Source organism: Giraffa tippelskirchi, chromosome 12 (assembly GCF_054371585.1).
Source record: "Giraffa tippelskirchi isolate mGirTip1 chromosome 12, T2T-mGirTip1v1.2.pri, whole genome shotgun sequence".
NCBI lineage: Eukaryota > Metazoa > Chordata > Mammalia > Artiodactyla > Giraffidae > Giraffa > Giraffa tippelskirchi.
In genome coordinates this window covers 89,059,514-89,081,173 of record NC_137286.1, presented here as the reverse complement: position 1 = coordinate 89,081,173, position 21,660 = coordinate 89,059,514, and the positions used below count along the sequence as shown (strand labels likewise).

The following is a 21,660-nucleotide window of genomic DNA, read 5'->3' as shown; positions in this document are numbered from 1 at the left end:
TTCAAGCACATATATTTTGCAGAAGGTTTCTGCTAGTTTCAGGAAGGTAACTGCCAGTCGTGAAGAGCAGACCTCACCGTGAAGGATTTTAGTGTTTTTTTTTACATATGAAAAGATAAAAGAATTGGGCTCATAAAACCAGCTGCTGAAAATATCTAATTATCTGAAGACCTGTTCTGCCAGTTTTTCTCAGGGCACAGAATGCCTCATTTCTGTTCTCTACCCTGAACTCCTTTCAGGGGGTTCTGAAAGTCAGCAGTTGCAGCAGCACCTGATTTAATCCTTGTAGAGGTAGATGGCAAGTGCCCATGGCAAGTGCCAATTTGTAGTTGACATTTTGAATCACAGAATCTGCTCACTCTGACCTCAGTACCTTTTATTTCTATGAAGTTAGAACCACTTCTCAGAAAGAAACACTTTCCATTGACTCTAGGAATTTTCAATTACTACAGTGATTTTCTTTTAGGACAGAAACACACTTTTTATCATGAGGCACTACATGATTTTTCATCTCCGAATGGATGCATGGTTACTTTTGTTTCAAGTTTGACTCTCAGAAAATAGCCTTGTGCTAATATTTATGTAAAAGTGACAGGCTGTGGGTCAGAAAATATAGGAGGAAATTTAAAAATACACTTTCCAGTGTGTTATGCTCAATTCTCCCAGGAGATTAATCTGCTTTGTTAAACTAGATATACCACCTTTTGCATTTTCCTTAATATATAAACTATGATTTTTATCTGCAATATTTATAGTGTTGTGTAGTAACTCATCAAAGACAAATCTCAACAGGTACTTCCAGAAATTAGAGCTTCTCTGGGCATAAACCCAGTGCCTATGGGTCTAATGTCTCAGGTATCTGGACATGGGACATTTCGTTTTCTATCATTAAGAGAAATGAACAATTTCTTAAGTTTTGCCTAAAATGAAACTCTACTTACCAATTTTCCTTTCATTTAGCACTTAAGTTATCTGCTTCTAGTTATTTCTCATTGATCAGCAAGGAACAACTTTCAGCAAGGCACATAGAAATTCAGTTCCACACAGCTCTTAAATTCTGATTTTTGGTGGGTGCTATGTATCATGGGAAAAAGTCTTCCCTGGTGGCTCAGATGGTAAAGAATCAGCCTGCATTGAGGAGACCCAGGTTCAGTCCCTGGGTCAGGAAGATTCTCTAGAGAAGGAAATGGCAACCCACTCCAGTATTCTTGCCTGGAGAATCCCAAGGACAGAGGAGCCTGGTGAGCTACAGTCCATGGGGTCGCAAAGAGTCGGACACAACTGAAGTGACTTAGCAGCAGCAGTGTATCATGGGAAATATAAAAATGAATAAAGTGTGGCCTCTCCTCTTTAGGGAGTCACAGTCAATTAGTAGGGACAGGCATAGACAAAAAGCTTGAATACAGTGAAGGCACTCAGCCAAAGAAATACATTTGCTGTTCACCTGAAACTATCACAACATTGTTAATCATCTATACCCCAATACAAAATAAAAAGTTTTAAAAACAAAACAAATGCTTAAAATCATGTTGACATGGTAACAAACTTCTAAAATATAAAAGCAGAGAAAGAAATCAATATGATCATCTATAAACACCATAAATAAAATTAAAAGGCAAAAGAACAAGCAAGAAAAATATTTGTACTGTATTTAACATTATTGATCTAGATACTTTAAAAGTCATTTTCTTTTAAAAGATGAAATCCTAATGGCAAAAGTTGGTGAGTTCAGTTCAGTCACTCAGTTGTGTCTGACTCTTTGCAACCCCATGGACTGTAGCACGCCAGGCCTCCCAGTCCATCAACAGCTCCTGGAGCTTGCTCAAATTCATGTCCATCTAGTCAGTGATGCCATCCAACCATCTCATCCCCTGTTGTCCCCTTCTCCTCCTACCTTCAATCTTGCCCAGCATCAGGGTCTTTTCCAATGAGTCAGTTTTTTGCATGAGATGGCCAAATTATTGGAGTTTCAGCTTCAGCATCAGTCCTTCCAATGAATATTCAGGACTGATTTCCTTTAGGATGGACTGGTTGGATCTCCTTGAAGTCCAAGGGACTCTCAAGAGTCTTCTCCAATACGACAGTTCAAAAGCATCAATTCTTTGAAACTCAGATATCTTTATAGTCCAACTCTCACATCCATACATGACTACTGGAAAAAAACTGTAGCTTTGACTAGATGGACCTTTGTTGGCAAAGTAATGTCTCTGCTTTTTAATATGCTGTCTAGGTTGGTCATAGCTTTTCTTCCAAGGAGTAAGAGTCTTTTAATTTCATGGCTGCAGTCACCATCTGCAGTGATTTTGGAGCCTCCTCAAATAAAGGTTTTATTAAATAAGTATGCCATCATTTATTTAGCCATTCTTCTGGGTGCTTCCCATTTTTTTCTATCATAGACAAACCTAGGGGGACAGTCCTTGTACATTCATCATTGCCCACTTTTCTGATTACTTCTTTCATATCTAATTCCTGGAAGTCAAATTATTGGGTGAAGTTTGTGATATTTTCTAAAGCCATTGATCTATATTGCCAAATTGCCCTTCAGGAAGTCTTACCAATTTATAGCATTTGAAGAAGGTAATGAGACTGTTCATGTCACTGCACGTTTATCAAAACAGTAGGACAATTTCTAAATTATCATCTCTAAATTATCATCAATTTCAAAGGTAAAAATAGTACCTTGTTTTAATTTGCATTCATTTATTAGTTGGAAGCTGAGTATTCTCTCACACATTTACTGGCCATTTTTATTTCTTCTTTTGTGAAGTATTCATCACAGTCTTCACCGATAAAGGATAAAGGACAAAATTTGGTAAAGGTTGTGATGAATACCAATTGATGAACACTTCTGGCTTCTCTTCCCGTGGGAGGAGGGGTGATCAGATCTACTCTTTGAAAAGCATCCGGTTAAGTGCTAGAGGCCCTGCCCTTGTGAACAACGACTGCCTTTGTCCATGCTTGCCTGGACCTGAGATGAAAGCTTTGTTCATACTGACAGGCCTCTTGCACTTAAGCCTTGCTCCTCACCAATGATAATAAGTTAGTGACAATGATATCAGAGATCAGAATGTGGCATAGACAAATACACAGCAATACTTTCATCTCAACACACAGTTCCACTATTGAGAATATGCTAAGTGACTGCTCATCTTATCGATCAGTTAATTGGAAAATTCTATACCATATTAGTCAGCTTTTTACTAATACAAAATGTTATGCGATGTTATATAATGAACAATTCCAAAATTTAGTGGCTCTGACAGCAAATATTTCTTCATTGCTTATAAGTCTAAGGGTTGGACATGGTTCTGCTGGTCTTTGCTTGGCTTGTAATCTCTTCTTATTCTAGGGTCATCTTTAGCCTGAGTTCTTCTCATAGTGGAGGGCAGGCATGTGACAGGGGCAAACTCAGATTTTTAATACCTCTTAGGGCTTCCCCATTGGCTCAGATGCTAAAGAATCTGCCTGCAATGCAGGAGACCCGGGTTTGATCCCTGGGTCAGGAAAATCCCCTGGAGAAGGGAGTGGCCACCCACACCCACTCCAGTATTCTTGCCTGGAGAATTCCATGGACAGAGGGGCCTGGTGGGCTACAGTCCATGAGGTCACAAAGAGTCGGACACGCCTGAGTGGCTAACACTTTCACTTTCCTGTCTCTTCACACTTATGTATTGCTTCATCCCCACCAGTTTAGAACTGAATGAGTTCTCTTGGTGTAAAATTATGTTTGCTAATGTGTGTGTATGTGTGTATAGATAATATAGATGACATTTATAGTAGGAATTGGGTTCGAAATATGGGCTTCCCTCATAGCTCAATTGGTAAAGAATCTGCCTGCAATGCAGGAGACCCCTATTTGATTCCTGGGTTGGGAAGATCCCCTGAAGAAGGGAAAGGCTACCCACTCCAGTATTCTGGCCTGGAGAATTCCATGGGCTGTATAATCCATGGGGTCACAAAGAGTCGGACACAACTGAGCGACTTTCACTTTCACCTTTCGGAAATGAATGCAAGCAAAAATACCTTAGAGTTCAGGAGATTGAAATAAAATATAAAAGAGTAACAAAAATGTGTCATTTGGCGTGTAATCTTATGATAACTTGGGTAGGAACTGTATGGTATAATGCTATGTTAGTGATCCTTAGAATAAGGAAAAAGATATTTTAAAATAATAAAGAGTTAGCTATTGAGTCCTATCTAGTATATATTGACCATATACCTAACTGAGTTCTTGTTTATGAGAACAGAGGCAAGCCAGTTCTGAAACTGCTTTGTATATCAATGTCCCTCTGTATCTCCTTATTATTTCTCTTTGCTCTGCAATTGTTCTGCTGGCTTTTATTAAGCTATAGATATTTCATCCCTCTGTGAATTGAAATCTTTTGCTTCTGTCATTTCTGCATACACATTGCATTTTAGAGTATGCATTCTGGGCATGCCAAGGAGGAAATAAAGTTTTCTCTTACTTTGGCTTGGAATTTTTTTCTTTTCAATTAGTTTACAGAGTGTTTTCTTCTTAGACATTTCTCTTTGTAGAAAAAAATCTGTCTCCCAAAAGTGTGTTTGGAACTGAAAGTGCATCCGTCTTGAGAGTCTGGCGCCATCTTAAATGTAAATGTGTGCTTTGTGAACATTAGTAATTGTTGAGAAAGACAAATAATGGAGATTGTGTCTACGAATTCTCTCTCTGTGTGTGTATGTGTGAGAGAGAGAGAAAGAAAAAGAGAGATTCAGAGGGAGTCAGAAGGAAGAGGCAAAAGAGAACTAAAGAAAGAAATGGGAAATTCTTGAGATAGTTAATAAACAGAAATCAGTTTGACTTGAAGCAGGTGCCAGGGTTATTACTATGTTTACTAATTAGACAGCTACAAAATGATGACAAAGGGGAACCAGACACTTAGGGAAATCTTTTCAGAAAGACAGAAAGGTCACAGAGAAGAAAAATAGGAACGAGACAAGAATCCAGCTTGTCCTCCTTTTCTGGGATAATAAGAGTCCAATTTAAGATCCTGTGACAATGGATGTAATAATTTGGGAGCCCACCTTTTCAGGATACAATCTAGGTAAGGAGTTAAACACTTAAAGGGTTTTTTAAAGTTCAATAGGGAGGAAAGATGATTTGGAAATTGATTCCCAAAGGTATTTGCCTTCCCAGTGGTAGTTAAGGGGAGCACTTGGACTGGGGTCACCAGCAAGTGGTGACAAGAGTGGAATTGGAAATGGAATAAATAGAAGCCTGATCAATATGTTAAAGGGTGTTGCGTGTGTACTCAGTTGCTCAGTTGTGTCTGACTTTGCTACTCCGTTGACTGTAGCCCGCCATGCTCCTCTGTCCATGGGATTTTCCAGGCAACAATACTGGAATGGGTTGCCATTCCCTTCTCCAGGGGATCTTCCTGATCTAGGTATCAACCCTGGATCTCCTGCATTGCAGGCAGATTCTTTATCATCTGAGCCACCAGGGAAGCCATTCCCAATATCTAATCTTTCAAACATTTCTTCTTTAACTTCCCATGCCAGAGGAGCTTTAAAAACAACCATATAGTAGACATTATCTTTAAACTCAATTCAGTTCAGTCAATTTATTGAGGACTCATGTACTAGATGTTATAAGTGTGGGGATGAAGAAACAAGGAAGCTGGCCCCGCTTCTTCAAATCTTACCACACAGGCAGCTTAGTGGAGAAACAAGCAGACACTGGTATGTGTGCTGTAAGGGAGGTGAGGAAAAATCCCATGGACAGAGGAGACTGGTGGGCTACAGGCTATGGGGTCACAAAGAGTCAGACATGACTGAGCATGCACACACACAGACACACACACACACACAGACACACTGGATACTGGGGTTAAGGAAGAAAGGAGACTGATTCAGGAGAAGAAATGATGTTTTGGGACCGAAAGAAGAGCTCAGTTTTGGACATGTACTTGAGGGATCATGGGTCACCTAGATGGAGTCGATGGAAGTCAATCTCATTATTATAGAAAATGAAACTGTTAAGTAAATGAGGTCACCTGGGCCATTATAAAGAGAAGATCCTTGGGAATGCCAACAGTTGAGAAACAGGTAAAGGTAGAAGACAAGTCAGTAAAGGGTAAGAGACATTTGCTGGAAAGGTAGGAGAAGCTCTTTACAGTAGAAAATGCCTCCAAACCTATGGGTTGAATGGATGTAATTAATTAATTAATTGTATTTATTATAAATGTAATTAATACCTCTGCAAATGAATTATTTTTCAAATTAGGCAACTGCACAGATTTAAATCATCTGTCCTTTGTTGGTGCTTAGAATAATATTACTGAATGGTTGCGTGTCCTAAAACTGAGTGTGTGAAAAGGCTCTTCAGTGGATCTGGGGAGTAACTTACAGTTACAGAGCCAGTGTGATCTAGAATGTAAAGGAGTGAATGAAAATACATTCAATTTGAAGGGGAATTTCTTTGAGCAGTTTATTTGGAAAATATATCTCTTTTACCTATCTTGTACTATCATAAATCTCCTTTCCCCTAAAAGTTTAGTTCAAGAAGAGACTGGTGTTCAAAATTAGATTTTATAGGAGAGACATTTTAGAAATAGTATCTGAAACACTAAAAAAAAAAAATTCAATCAGACGCAATTGTGTCCAGTACTTTTCTTTTTCTTCATGTATCGTGGACATCTTTCCATATCAGTATGCAAAGAACTTCCTTGTTCTTAAAAAAAAAGTAGCTGTGCAGTATAGCCACTAAATAAATGTATGAGAATAGACAGATAACTCCATATTGCTGGAAATTAAGGTAGTTTATGATATTTTCCATTCAAAACAGTGCTGCAATAGATAACTATTACATGTATCATTTTTACAGTCTGCTAATAAATCTGCCTGATAAATTCCTAAAAGTAAAATTGCTGCATTAAGTGATATATGTGCAGTTATAATTTTGATATATACTGCCAAATTGACTCCATATGAGGTTCCAATTTGAATTCTCATCAGCAGCATACAAGAATTCATGTTGTCTTCACTGCTTTGCAGCAAGCCTATCTCCAAAATTTTAAAATGTTACCAATGTGATAAGTTAAAAATAACGCCACATATTTTAATTTGCATTTTTCTTAAAAAATGTGGTCATATATATTTCCTATATTTACGAGCTATTTGTATTTCCTTTCCTGTGAATTAGTTGTTCATATCTTTTGCTTTTTCTATTTATTTTTCATGGTTTTTAGAAATTCATTATGTATTAATGAAATTAATATATAAATTTCTCCCAAGCTATTTTTTTTTTGTTTTTTGATTTTGATTTTGGTGGTTTGCTTTGCAGAAAGTTTCAACTTTTATGTAGTCAAATTTGTTAGTTGTTTAAAAACTGTTTTTAAATTTCATAAGGCATAATAGCTACAAAGGTCTTCCTTATTCTGAAGTTGTAAGAAAATCCTCCTATATTCCCTTTATTGTTTAATCATCATTTGTATTTTAATTTTAAAAGATATTTGGAGTTTTTCCCTGATATAAAGTTGAAGTCCCTGCATAAAGACTTAGTTTGGACCTGGAAAATGTTGTTTTAAGTAAGAAGTTAATTGAGAGAGAAAGAAATTTGGAGTTGTTTTTTTTTTTAACCTTTAAGTGTAAAGTGATTGAGAAATCTTCTTGGAGTGAGTGGTGGCTGCCACGATTTCAGTATCCAAAGACAGTAGACAATCTCATTTTTATTTTTTTGTTGGTGTTGTCTATTTCAATAATGTATTAAATAGAACTTATCTGGATAAGGAAAGGTCTTCTTTTAGATTAACTTGAAAGTGGACACAGAGTTCTGACCAGCGATAAGAATGGAATGGAAGAACAGAAAATCAAGAAGCCTTAAAGTATTGTGGGGCTTCCCAGGTAGTAAAGAACCTGCCTGCCAATGCAGGAGATGTAAGAGATGTGGGTTCAGTCCCTGGATTGGGAAGATCCCCTGGAGGAGAGTATGGCCACACACTCCATTATTCTTGTCTGGAGAATCCCACGGGCAGGGGAGCCTGGTGGGCTACAGTCCATGGGGTCGCACAGCTGGAAATGACTGAAGAGACTTAGCACACATGTACTAAGTATTGTGAGGGTATGGAACGAGAAACTTGAGGACCAAATCACAAAGTTGCTTTTTCAAAATTATATTTTAGGGTGAAACTGGAGAAGGGATTATTGACAAAAAAAAGTTGTATTGTAGTTCTGAGGATGTGATGAATAATGGCTTTAAACCACTCTTGGGTTCAGGTTTTGCATCAGTTGAGTTCAGGTCAGGTCAGGTCAGCTTTGCTGCCAAATGACTTTCTAAAAAATCTTGTATTTTCAGAGCATTTTGAATTTCAGAATTTTCTGTAGATTTGTGGTCTTCAAATCATCTGAGTTATTTTTCTCTGCTATAATTTTCCCTGTATTTACCAGCATCAGATAGTTGTTCTCTGTGGCAGGGTTGGAGGGGATATTTTACATTGGAAAATGACTACAAGAGTAGAAAAAAGAAGACTCATATTCTAAATATGCTTTCCTGATAGTTTCATTTGATGGGATACCCTTCCATTCAAAGACATGTATATGGAGAACACTTTGATGAAACCCAAATTCATTTTTTTCTCATACGTTTCATAGTTTCCTGATCACTTATATTGTAGCTTACAGTTAATATCCTACTAGGGGAATATTCTGCTTACGTGTTTGTACAACGTGTGGTACTAGGTGCTGGGGAACCAAATTAGATGCTCTTTCTCCTGAGGGATCTTAATGTCAGTTTAGTGAGACGAACAGGTAAAGCAGTAAGTGTAGCCCAGTGTGGTGAGTGTCAGGTATAAATAGGAAAAGGGTACTTTGGGGGCACGGAGGGAGCCCAGCTAAACCATATTGCACAGCTAAACCATACAGAAGGGGATGAAAGGCTTGACCTGAGTTCTAAAGTCTGGAAAGGCGTTAGTGAAGAACTAGAAAAAGAAATGGAGATCACTACAATGTATGTGTGTGGGGAAGTTCAAGTGGCTTATTTGGGCTGGAGTGGAGGGCCTGTGTGGGGGATGGAGAAGGCAAGCCAGTGAGACAGGAAGGAGTCAGAGCATGAAGGGCCTGTGTCCTAAGCTGGAGCATTCGACCACTGTTTTGAAAGCCAGGGGATACAGGATAAGCAAAAAACTGACATGGTTAGGTTTGCCCTTGATAAAGACCATTAAGATATTTTTGTGGAGGATAAATTCAGGTGGGCCAGAAGGGGAGCTGGAAGAGTCAGGCAGGCAATGATGAAAGCTGGGTGGGAGGGGTAAGACTCAAGAGGCATTAAGGCAGTAGAAGCTATAGGGACAAAGAAAGTGAAAGTGTTAGTCACTCAGTTGTGTTCGACCCTGAGATCCCATGGCCTGTAAGCCTCCCAAGCTCCCCTGTCCATGGGATTCTCCAGGCAAAAATACTGGAGTGGGTTGCCATTTCCTTCTCCAGGGGATCTTCCCAACCGAGGGATTGAACCCAGGTGTGCATTTCAGGCAAATTATTTACCAACTGAGCCACCTTGGAGGCCTGGGACAAAGAAACTATATCCCAATTTTAAAAAATGCTGTAGTATAGAGTTAAAAAAAAAGAAGCTGTAGGGACTGATGGTTGACTGAATGTGGAAAAGGGAGAAGCAAAGTCAGTTTGTAACCAGTGAACCTGGGACCAGGTGTTCTGAGAAGCCTGTGGCCAGAACTGGAGTGGGTCTGGCCTGGTTTAAACTCTGTTCCAGGGTGTGACATGTAAAAACCCTCTGGTTTGGGGTTTCTGCCATTGCCTGGAAGTCCAAATGTGACTATCCCCCATCCCCACCCTGCCAAGGTTGCTAATTAAAGGAAAATAATTTTAATTAAAAAAAAAAACCTCTTTTGTTTAAGCAGTTTGGTGGATGGTAGTGCCTTTATGGACTTGGGGAGAAGTGGTCATTCTGCTCTGGATATCTTAAATTTGCCAGTGGGATAGACTAATGGGGCTACCCAGGAGATGGTTAGTAAAGAGTTTTCATTTGTATGAGAGAGGGTGAAGCCAGAGGATAGATTTGGGAGTTATCTAACCATTCCTGGCTTGGGTGTGACCATTCAGGGTGAGACTATAGAGAGTAAAGGAGAGAGATTCTGTGTCAGTACCCCACAGAGACATATGTGTCTCCTGTATAAATTGGGCAGCCATCATTTTTTAAACAATTTCCTGAAGGGGGTGGCTGTAAGCAATGCATTAAGAACTTTTGCAACTGGCTGGATCCACTGTTCAGGCCAGTTAACCTGTAGCAGAGAATAGTCAGAGTGGAAAAATTACAGATAGAGCCCAAATCTGTTAGGTTAACTCTTGATTCGAGGTTAAAGAGTTGGGCTGTATGCCATTACTTAAAGTCCCTTTCAGAGTAATCTCAGAGATCCACCTTTCCATACTGAAGATGGGCCTATTTGGGAGGTCTAGTTAAGTGACCTCCGTACCAAATGATGGTCTCCAATGGTCATCATGACTACTGACTACTGGAAAAACCATAGCTTTGACTATACAGAGCTTGGTGGGTAAAGTGATGTCTCTGCTTTTTAATTTGCGGTCTAGGTTGGTTATAGCTTTTCTTCCAAGGAGCCAGTGTCTTTAATTTCATGGCTGCAGTCACCATCTGCAGCAATAACAGTGGTCATCATGCCATACTCTTGATTTCTTATCTTCTTATATTTTATTAGTGGAAGAATGTTGCAATGTTGTAGGTGTAATATAGATAATGATTTGAAATTTTGTTGAGGGTGATCAGGCCAAATTTTAGACCAAAAGTCTCTGGATGTGTCTTCGCTAATTGTTGAATGTGAGTTGTTGTGTTACTTTTCTTCAGTTCTGTTCGAGCTGTCACATCCAAATCTTTCTATCCCAGAACATAAGTGAAAGGTAGAAAAGAAGCTTCCAGAGTCTCTCTCCATCCCCATTTCATGCTATGCTTTCATTTTTTAATATGTTCCAGAGCCACTGGTCTTGCTTTATTTCTTCTATCACTGAGCTGTTTTATCGACCACAGGACCTCTGCACAGTCTACCTGGAATCTCCCACACCTTTTACTCGCAACTGGCACTTTCTCCTGTTTCAAGTTCTGGTCTATCTGCCCCTTTTTTCCTTCGATCACCCAATTCACAGAGAGGATTCCTCTCCCTACCCCTGCTTCCCAGCAGTCTGTCGATTTTTCTACTTGTTTTCTGTGTTGTTCAATGGTGTACCCTGACAACAATAATAATGTGAAGACATTTCAAATTTATTCTCATTTGAACAATTCAAATGGCTGGCTTCCCTGGTGGCTCACTTGATAGTGAGCAATGCAGGAGTCTCCTGCAATGCAGGAGACCCCAGTTCAGTCTCTGGGTCGGGAAGATCCCCTGGAGAAGGGAATGGCAACCCACTCCAGTATTCTTGCCTGGATAATCCCACTGACAGAGGAGCCTGGTGGGCTATAGTCCATGGGGTCACAAAGAGTTGGGCACAACTGAGTGACTAACACTTGAACAATTCAATGTACCAAGGTGTGATATTAATATGCCCCAATGATAAATAAGAAATTGGAGGCCTGGAAAGCTCAAGTGAGTTACCCAGGGTCACACAGTTAGTAATGACAGAGCTGCACATGGTCTGATTGACTGACCATGGCTGCATAACATCATCGTCTTGAGGGGAGGATCTCAATGTGACTTTCCAAGGACTAGCATTTCTCTCAAATACGCTGTCTTTGGTGAAGGCCTCACTTTCCTGTGTCTTTGCCTTTAAGAAAATTTCTTTTATTCCTTTCTTGGCATCTATAGTGAATCTCCGAGAACTCCAGAGAAAGATGATTTTGTTTTTCCCTGTAAAAGGGAAATAGCCTCTGATTTCAGCACTGATTAGAAGTGAGGTCTTTCCCTGGGGACATAATCAGCCATGGACAGTAGGTTCTGATGATGTCTGAGTTTCTTTCTCCCGCTCTGCCCTGAGGGGAGATGAAGGGTTTTCAGTCTTTACTTTTTAATGACTATGTAAGAGGAAAAGAACGAGCTGGTGCAGGAGAAGAGGTGAGTCATATTGGAAGCAGTGATGAAGCATGCGAGGTTATAAGCCGTGTGTTGTTGGCAGGGGGTGGTCTTTCCCGGTACTCAGTAATTATTTCAAGGAGCTCAATCAAACCCACTGCTGGCCCCATGTAAATCAAAGAGGGAGCTAACTAATTGCCAATTTCTCCCTTTAAATTCCATCCCTTCCTATCATTAAGGAACTTTGCAACACAGATACATAAGTGCAAGAGCCAAGCCTGCATTCATTTGCACAATCTCTTCCCTCAATATTTACTTCTAAACGAGACAAGAGGGGGCCACCCTGAAGAACCAGATTTTCATAGAGTACTGACAGCCATCTAATTAGAGTAAGATGAGACATAAATTGGTTTAGGAGAACTTAGTCCCCCCCCTCACTCCCCAGAACTATCTTAGAGGTTTTTGTTTTTTTAAATTAAAAAACACTTCTGACTTTTTATTTTGCTTTCATGCTACAAAAGTATGCTCCCCCTACTCCCTCCATTCTGATAAATTCCTCCTGGTTACAGTGACAGGATAAAGGAGAATATTTTTAATACTGTCATTTTAGTATGGTTCTGAACCAAGGGAAAGACACAAGGAAGTGGAAAATCTGTTCAAGGGCACCGAGGAATTTCTTCCCACCTTACCAAGAAAGACTGTAGGACAACCTCAAGCTCACTGCTGGTGCAAACGTATCACCATATTTTGCAATGTCTTGTTGAAACAAAGATTTAATTTCTACCATCACCAAAACCTTCTATACCTACAACCCAGAAGATCCAGGAAATTACCCTTCAGTCAATAGTATCAACTGAAGTAGTTTCATAGCTGCATCTCTATATTGATTATACTAAAATGTATCATTGCTCCACGTAAAAATATATACACATAAAAATTATAAATAATGTGAAAGTGTTGACTAGCCGTGGTTATCACTGAGAGATTCTAATTATACAATTCATATTTTTTTCTGTATTTTGCATATCTTCTACAATTACATATGTTACTTTTATATGCTGAAAAATAGACAGTTAAAAAAATCATTGTGCAGTGGTTTCTAGATACCAGAAAAAGCTATACAGAGCAAAAGACTAGAAAGAAATGTAGTAAGTTATTTTTAAAATGTTTATTTATTTACAATGTGTTAGTTTCAGGTAACAGCAAAGTGATTCAGTTAGACCTATATTCTTTTTCAGATTCTTATCCATTATAGGTTATTACAGCATATTGAATATAGTTTCCTGTTAGGAAGTCATTAATACTGGTTATCCCTAGATGGTGGGCCAAAGGGAAATTTGTTTTACTTTTCATCTATTATGATGTGATCAGCGTGTGTTAGGTTCGAAATGGGAAAGGAAACAATTTAAAAAAATGAGATTAGAGAGAGAAGGCACCATTGCAGTAGTATGTATCACACTTGAAATTAAGACATTGATGAAAGAAACATGCTGGACAAGAGTTATGCAGAAAAATCAGGAATTTTATGCTGCCAAATGAAAGAAACAAATCTTGCCAATGATTTTTATTGTTGTTTAATTGCTGTGTCATGTCCCTCTCTTTTGTAACTCCATGGGCTATAGACCGCCAGTCTCCTCTGTTCATGGGATTTCCCATACAAGAAAACTGGAGTGGGTTGCCATTTCCTTCTTCAGGGGATCTTCCCGACCCAGGGATTGAACCCATGTCTCCAGCATTGGAAGGCAGATTTGTTACCACTGAGCTACCTTGAAAGTCCTCCCAGTGATTTGAGGTCACCTAAATACCAAGATTCTCAGCATGGTGTTCATGAGCCATTTATGAAGATGGTACAGCACTTCTGTGGACATTTGTGTACAGCATGTACTTTAATTTTTGTTTATGGTTAAGTTTTCTCATACAATCCTATGTATGCCTTTAGAAGTTATCTTTTCCTTTACTAAGTCTAGATAGAGCATAAATAAATAGACCAAATAATGTTTTCTAGTGCTGTATTGATATATACCAAAGTGATTTCCATTAATCTCTCAAGGCAAAAGTACCAGAACCATTTTCTATAATTTCTCTGATCATCATAATTTAGTTTAAGAAAGTGATTTAGAATACTTCAGAGAAAGATAAAGAGCTACTTTTGAGCATGTTTCTTATATTTGGTTTTAAAAGTTATGAAAACCATGGAATTATTGTAAGAGGTTCATCAGCCCAAAGGTACGAATGTTTTCTTATTCCACAGAGACTAAAAGTACATATGTTTTTATGTGAAGGTCTATGTGGTCTGGGCTTACCAGCTGGTGCTAGTGGTAAAGAACCCACTTGCCAGTGTAGGAGACATGAGGAACTTGGGTTGGATCTCTGGGTTGGGAAGATCCCCTGAAGGAGGGCATGGCAACCCACTGCAGTATTCTTGCCTGGAGAATCCCACGGACAGAGGAGCCTGGCGGGCTACAGTCCATGCGATCGCCAAGAGTCGTACATGACTGAGGGACTAACACTATTCTATTCTGAAAATAAAAGTAATAATGTCTTCCATTATACAATTGTCAAGTGGATAGCATAATTTGATTTATATAATTTCTTAGAACACTGCCTGGCACAGAGTAAATGCTCCACGAATGTTCTTGGCATTTATCTCCAGCAGTCAAAGTGTATAATGTTGATGGTAATATAAAAAGTCTTAAAAATAGCTTAGGGTGTTGCTGATGATGGTAGCAAATCCACTGGGGCCAGAATTTCTCATTTATGCTTATTCCTCTTTCAGGAGCCAGGGTTGTTTCCTAAATTGACACAGGCCCAGTGGATCTCAGGCAAAGTTCATCTGTCTTGATTCAGGTATTTATTCAAAAAATGTTACTGTCTTATTTTTGGATTCTGAAAAACTTTGAGAAAAGGAAAAACAACACTTAAGGTATTCTAATTTGCCAAGACCACTGTAATGTGTATTGCAGAGTGATGTTCTAAGTTTACCCCATGTTGGTAACTGAAAGGAGATGAAATGACTCATCTGCTTTGTTCTCCATTATCGCTCATGAGCTTGACTTGGCCTACTTAGAGCTTTAAGTGGGAAAAAGAGAAAAAGATTCCATTGTTTAAAGGAAGAGGACTACTTTTTTTCTCTCTCTAAGCATTCTCTCTGTATTTACACAGATGACAATCACTCAGCACTTTCGTGTTATTCCTTGGTTTAGTGTTTTAGTGATGTATCTTTCAGTTTTCTGTGTATTTTAACTAAAATAGAATCTGATGTTGTTTGTTACCTGCTAAATGTTTTCTTGCCCTTTCCACCTACTTACTCATCAGCGTTCCTCCCAGTATCTGACAAGGGCTCAGCAGGAAACAGATGTCCGACTTAAATTAGGATAATTTGAGAATGGTTTAATAAGTAGACGCTTTACAAAGACTCTGGGGGGATGTAGGGAGCCCCAGTAACAGTGTGTCCCCTGGTGCTGGTAACAAGAGAGGACAGCAGGCAGAGGAAGACGAGAGGCTCTTAGAATCTCGGTGGAGCCAGTGTGATGAAGGCCACTTTGAGAGGAGCAGTGACCCTGGATTGCACAGTGAAGGAAGCAGCCAACCAAAAGCAACCCCATGAGGAGGGACCAGACAGACTAAACATTTCTATTTCTCTCTCCCTGCTCCCACCAGTCACCTGCCAGGACTTCCCACTGGCCGATCCCAAAGATAACCAGAAGGCATGGGACACTTGATGCAGACCATCCCCCCCCCCCCCCGCCCCATCAGCCTTAGTTGGTGGAGCAGGCTCAAAGAGAATGCAGGAGGTACCTGCGTGTTCCCTGTCCTTTCTCCCTTGTCTTCCACGTCTGAGACGGGGATGCGATCCCTGCAGCCCGCCTTTCTCCACCGATCCCCTTCTCCCTCCTCTCTCCCTCTCCACTGTCTCCTTCTCAGTGGTGGGTCATTTTGCTCAGGTTTCTTCCATTTAAAAACAACAACAGTAGATGTGGCACCTCCTCCAATATTCCTGCCTGGGAATCCCACGGCCAGAGGAGCCTGGTGGGTTACGGTGGCAAAGAGTTGGACACGACTGAAGAGACTTAGCAGGCAAACACCCCCTTTTAGTATCATTTTAGTGTTCTTGAAGAAATGACAGTTAAGATCCATGGGCTGAATTGACGTTAGACAGGTAAAGAGTGCATTTCTGGCAGGGAAAAAATTGTCTCAGGAGAGTTTCTGATGAGGAATAAGCAAGGCTCAGAGTGGTTGATGCCTGGTTAGCAAGGCTCAAGAAGAGACTGCAGGACTAGCCAGGATCCGAATCATGCAGGAGCTGTGGGTTTCAGAAAGGATGTTCGGTTATCCTGAGGACAGTTGGAAGCTGATCCAGTCACTATTGCTGTATAAATGAGTAACCCCCAAATTGAGTGGTATAAGAATGGCCATTTAATTTTTACTGAAATTTTGTGGGCCAGTAATTCATAAGGGACTCAGCTGGGCAGTTCTTGCTCAGATTCTCTTATTTAGTTTTGTTCGGATGTTGCCTGGGGTCAGTGACCATCAGCCGAAGTCTCGGCTGGGCTGGATGGTCAAGATGTTTGGCAGTTGGTGGTGCGAGTTCAGCTGAGGCTGCCGACTGGAGTGCCTTCTATGACTTTTCTGAAATGGAGGTCTACCTTTTTTAAAGGTAGTATCATTTTATTTAGTGTTACAGGAATGGGGTTGCAAAGAGTTGGACATGACTGGGCAACTGAACAACAACAACATAGGAAATTTTAGGTTACTTCTTAAAACCAAAAGAAAAGAAATTCAGAATTCCCCAAATAACAAAGCAGGAAATTGGAATTCCAGTTTGTTAAGTTTTTACAGCTGACTTTCTCCAAAGTAAGAATCTCAAGGAAAACAGATGGAAGCTTCCTGGCCCTTTTTGACCTAGGCCCAGAAGTCACATAATGTCACTTCCACTGCATTCCATTAATTGGGTCTGTCCCAGATTCAAGGGTGTGGGCAGTTTTACTCCGTCTCTTAGTTGGGGAGAGTCCCGAGTCCCAATCACATGTGGTCCCGAGAGCATGTGTGAAGCATGTTATCATGGCCATCATGGAAAATACAATCTCTCCCGCTACCTAAATACTTTTAACACAGTAGTAATGAAGGCCAATATGGGTCCTACAAAGGTCACTGTGCTTACTGCTCAGACTAAAGGTTAAAGAGTGAACAAGACTGTACATGGTAGCCTATGGAGGTAGTGCAGGCAAGGTATGTTGATGGCCTTGGTGCAGAGGGCTGGCAGCAGACATGGAGAGCAACAAGAAAATATGAATTAAATTGTAGATGGTACTGCTGAGACTTGGTGAAAGATGGGGTGTGGAGTGTGTTGGAGAAGTGATGTCATGTGACTCGCAGGTTTCTGGACTTGAAGCTATTAAGTGAATGCTGGTGCTATTTTCTGAGATTAGGCAGTTAGGAGGAGGGGTGGTTTTGAAGGTAAAAATCAAGGCTTAACTTTAGATTGAGTGTAAGTTGGGCTTCCCCTTGTGGCTCAGTGGTAAAGAATCTGCCTGCAATGTAGGAGACCTGGGTTCAATCCCTGGGTCAGGAAGATCCCCTGGAGGAGGGAACGGCAACCCACTCCAGTATTCTTGCCAGGAAAATCCCATGGACAGAGGAACCTCGGGGGTTATGGTCCATGGGGTTGCAAAGAGTTGGACATGACTGAAGCGACTGAACACACAAGTTGCTTTGGGGCCAACCTAGTAGACTTGTCGAGAGGCCATCTACACACTCAGAGATGGGGCTGGGAAGAAAACTCTGGGCTAGAGATATAAATGTGGTACTGGTCGTCATATGAATGATACATAAAACCATGAAAAGGGTGAGATTCAACTAAGAGAATGCCTGCAGAGAGACAAGAGACAGGTAGGTGAGAGCACTGAGAACCTGTATTCGATACTGAGCAGAGGAGGAGCTTCCAAAGGAAACAGAAATAGCCAGAGACTGAGTGTATTTTTGGTGGAAGGACATGTATTTTTCCAAACTCACATTAATCAACAGAAAAATCTCAACATAAAAAGTTGGAAACATTAAATACGCTTCTCCCCATTATCTCTTGGAAAGATTTTTCCCCCCTTCTTGATCAAGCACCTTTCATACTTAGTAGCCTAATAGGCACTTTCTGATTTCCTGTGATTTCTGTCAGTGAGATATTTGTTTAAACTAATTAGGTGTTAGAGATGTTATGCTAGAATGCTAATCTCTGTGTGGTCCCAAATAACTGGTTTAGCAGAGTGTGTTCTCATCTGGAAGCTACCTGGATGAAAAAATAAAGTAATAACCTAGAATTTTAACTTTAAAGTTTAAATTTAAAACTTTCAATTTTAAACTTAAAAATTTTAAATTAAAACCTAAATTTTTAACTTTAAAAAGTGTCACACACTGTTTGCTTTATCAGAGATACTTTGTTCGGCTTCTTGTCAGAGATCTATTTTGAGCTAAATGTGATGAAAACTTAGAAAGGAGGTTCCAAATTAGGCAGTAGATATAGATAGGGTTTTTTCTAAAGCAAAGACATCATCAAGTGAGTTGGATAACATCAAGAACGTGGCTGAGATGTATCATTTGGTGCAATATACAATTCTTTCGTACAAAATCATAGGTGTGAAGACTAATAAGTGGAGGCATGGGATGAAGCTGACAGAGAAAATATATAAAGCAGAAAAATGGGCAAGAGTTGTGTGCTTCATGACATATGAGAAGAAGCAGACATAGAGGAATTACATGAAAGAGGTTTATGAAGCATCCTTGATGAAGAGAACATTTCTTTTTCTTTTTTTTTTTTTTAACAACTTAGTGGTTTTTATTATATTCACAAAGTTGTACAACCATCACCATTGTCTATTTTTCTTTTTGGCTGTGCCACACAACCTGTGGAACCTTAGCTCCCTGAGCAGGGATTGAACCCACACCACCTGCATTGGAAGTGCTGAATCTTAGCTGCTGGGCTGTCATGAAAGCCCCAAAATTCTTGTTTTAATATTGATCCACCTTTAGTAGTGGTCATTGGAACATCATTTAATTTTTATTTTTCCACTTTCTGAAACTTCTAACACTGATCGCTTCAGAAAAGTGACTGTCATTCTCTGTTGGAATTAGTCACCCTCCTCTTTTTGCTCAGATAGTCTGTTTTCACAGTATGAATTTGGGCGCGGTTACAATGAAAATAGCCAAACACTACTTAAGAGCGTGGCATGACCTGATTTGCTAATTAGGATGGACAAGTGGGAAGTTGCTGCTGCTAAGTCGCTTCAGTTGTGGCCGACTCTGTGCGACCCCATAGACGGCAGCCCCCCAGGCTCCACCGTCCCTGGGATTCTCCAGGCAAGAATACTGGAGTGGGTTGCCATTTCCTTCTCCAGTGCATGAAAGGGAAAAGTGAAAGTGAAGTCACTCAGTCGTGTCCGACTCTTAGCAACCCCATGGACTGTAGCCTACCAGGCTCCTCCGTCCATGGGATTTTCCAGGCAAGAGTACTGGAGTGGGGTGCCATTGACTTCTCCAGTGGGAAGTTGGGAGGCTACCAACCTAGAGGAGACATGATGAGAATCGGAACTGACTCAACAGTAGAAATGGCAGGAAGAGCCTAGATTTGAGCATAGTTTTTGAAGTGGATTAAACAGATCTTGGTGGGCCTTCCCTGGTGGTCCAGTGGTTAGGACTTTCACCTTCCAATGCAGGGGGTGTGGGTTCGATCCCTGGTTGAGTAGTTGAGATCCCACATGCCTCTCAGTCAAAAAACCAAAATGTAAAACAGAAACAATATTGTAACAAATTCAATAAAGACTTTAAAAAGGGCCCACATTGAAAAAAAAAATTCTTAAAACCAGACAGATCTTGGTGACCGATTCAGTTGAAGCAGTTTAGATAAAAGGAGGAGTATGATCAGGCTGATGTCTGCCTTAGATCACAGGTGAAACAGAGTCTATGAGAAGGAGCCATGCATGGGCATGATAGCAATGAGACAACTAGAGAACATGCCCATGTGTTATCTTCTCAGCAGCTCTATGAAGTGGATCAGGCAGACTGTATTTTCCTCTGAGGAAAGGCAACTCAGCTGACGTTCAAAACCCGAGATTCTCCAGATCTGTAGGGTTACTACTTGCCTGCCACTAGCACCTAGATAATGAAGAGAAGGAGTAAGGAAAGGGATTTATCTCCCTCAACTCCACTCACACTAGCAATCACGACCTTCCTTATACATGTATTTAAGGACCTCTTCTAGGAATACAGTTCTAGCTGATCAGCTAGTTATGACAAACATCTTGGTCATGGAGGAAATTTCATGATGGATTGGCTTGCGCATTACTCTTACAGCTACAATTTCCACTTTCCCTTGCAGTCAGGGTTCTATCTTTAAAAGTCTTAAAAATTTTTTTTTAAAAAGGTGTTTATCTATTTGGCTCTGCTGGGTTTTAGTTGTGGCATGTGGGATCTAGTTCCCTGACCAGGGATTGAACTCAGGCCCCCTACATTGGGAGCGTGGAGTCTTAGCCATATGGTGACAGGAATGAGGTTTTCCTTATAACATGCTCACAGTAGGTAGGGTATTTCTCCCATCTGCAGTTCTTCCTGGCTGTGTAGCATCTATTCTTGACTCATGGCCCTCCTGGAGGTGTGGTATGTCACCCAATAATCTATAATAAATGCCTTTCTGATCTAACTAGCTAGAGTTGAGTCTGTTGACTGCATCTGAGAATAGTGATGATGCTCAGAGTATGCGTGTGTGTATCTATCCATCTATCTATCTGCTAAACCAGACGTAAATATGTTTATGTTGAACAATTCATTTTGGCACAAGTCACAACTTTTACAGTGCTTTCAAAATAAAATTGACAGTTAAAAATTTTTAGAAGTTATTAATTGGACATTTCCTGGAGAAGAGAATAGCAACCTACTCCTGTATTCCTGCCTGGAGAATTCCATGGACAGAGGAGCCTTGCGGGCTGCAGTCCATGGGGTTGCAAAGAGTCGGACATGACAGACCATCTAACACACAATTGGACATTTAGGATTTTTTAATTGAAGTCTAGTTGCTGTACAATATTATATAAGTTGTAGGTGTCCAATATAGTGATTCACAGTTTTCAAAGGTTACACTCCATTTACCGTTATCATAAAATATTGGCTATATCCCCATATTGTACACCATATACCCTTGTAGCTTATTTTATACCTAATGATTCGTACCTTTTACTCCTCTACCCCTATGTTCCCCCTCCTTCTTTCCTCTCCCCACTAGCAACCAGCAGTTTGTTCCCTATGTCTGTGAGTCTGCTTCTTTTTGTTACATTCACTAGTTTGTTGTAACACTTAGGATTTTTAAAGCAGTGTCCTAGATATGGATGCATCTGATGTCATGAGTCCTGGCCCTCAAAGAATCTCAAAATTTAGTGTCTCTGGCTTAAAATTCCTATTGGATGCTAACCTAGGAGGACAAAGACCGTGTCTTTCTCATTCACCATGGTATCTAAGGCCTAGCACCATGCTTAGCATTAATACATATACAGGAACACATACACATATGCACACACAGGCATACTCACACACTTCATGCACACACACATGAATTTACTACGTGAATAAAGGAAACTCCATGCCAAGAGTACTAGAAGTAAATAACATGGGAAGGAATTCTTTTGGGCTATTT

The 21,660-nt window shown here is 40.2% G+C and overlaps 1 long non-coding RNA gene across 7 annotated transcripts in view; it reads left to right on the top strand.

Moving 5' to 3' along the window:
• Positions 1–21,660, top strand: part of LOC145528697 (uncharacterized) — a 436,715-nt gene that overhangs the window by 171,795 nt on the left and 243,260 nt on the right. For 6 of the 7 annotated variants that reach the window (XR_014070563.1, XR_014070559.1, XR_014070558.1 and 3 more), the window contains one exon: positions 14,764–14,834. This is a non-coding gene — a long non-coding RNA (uncharacterized LOC145528697). Of the gene's footprint in view, positions 1–5,828; positions 6,067–14,763; positions 14,835–21,660 lie in introns of those variants that run through there. The other variant, XR_014070564.1, reaches the window with a different exon arrangement.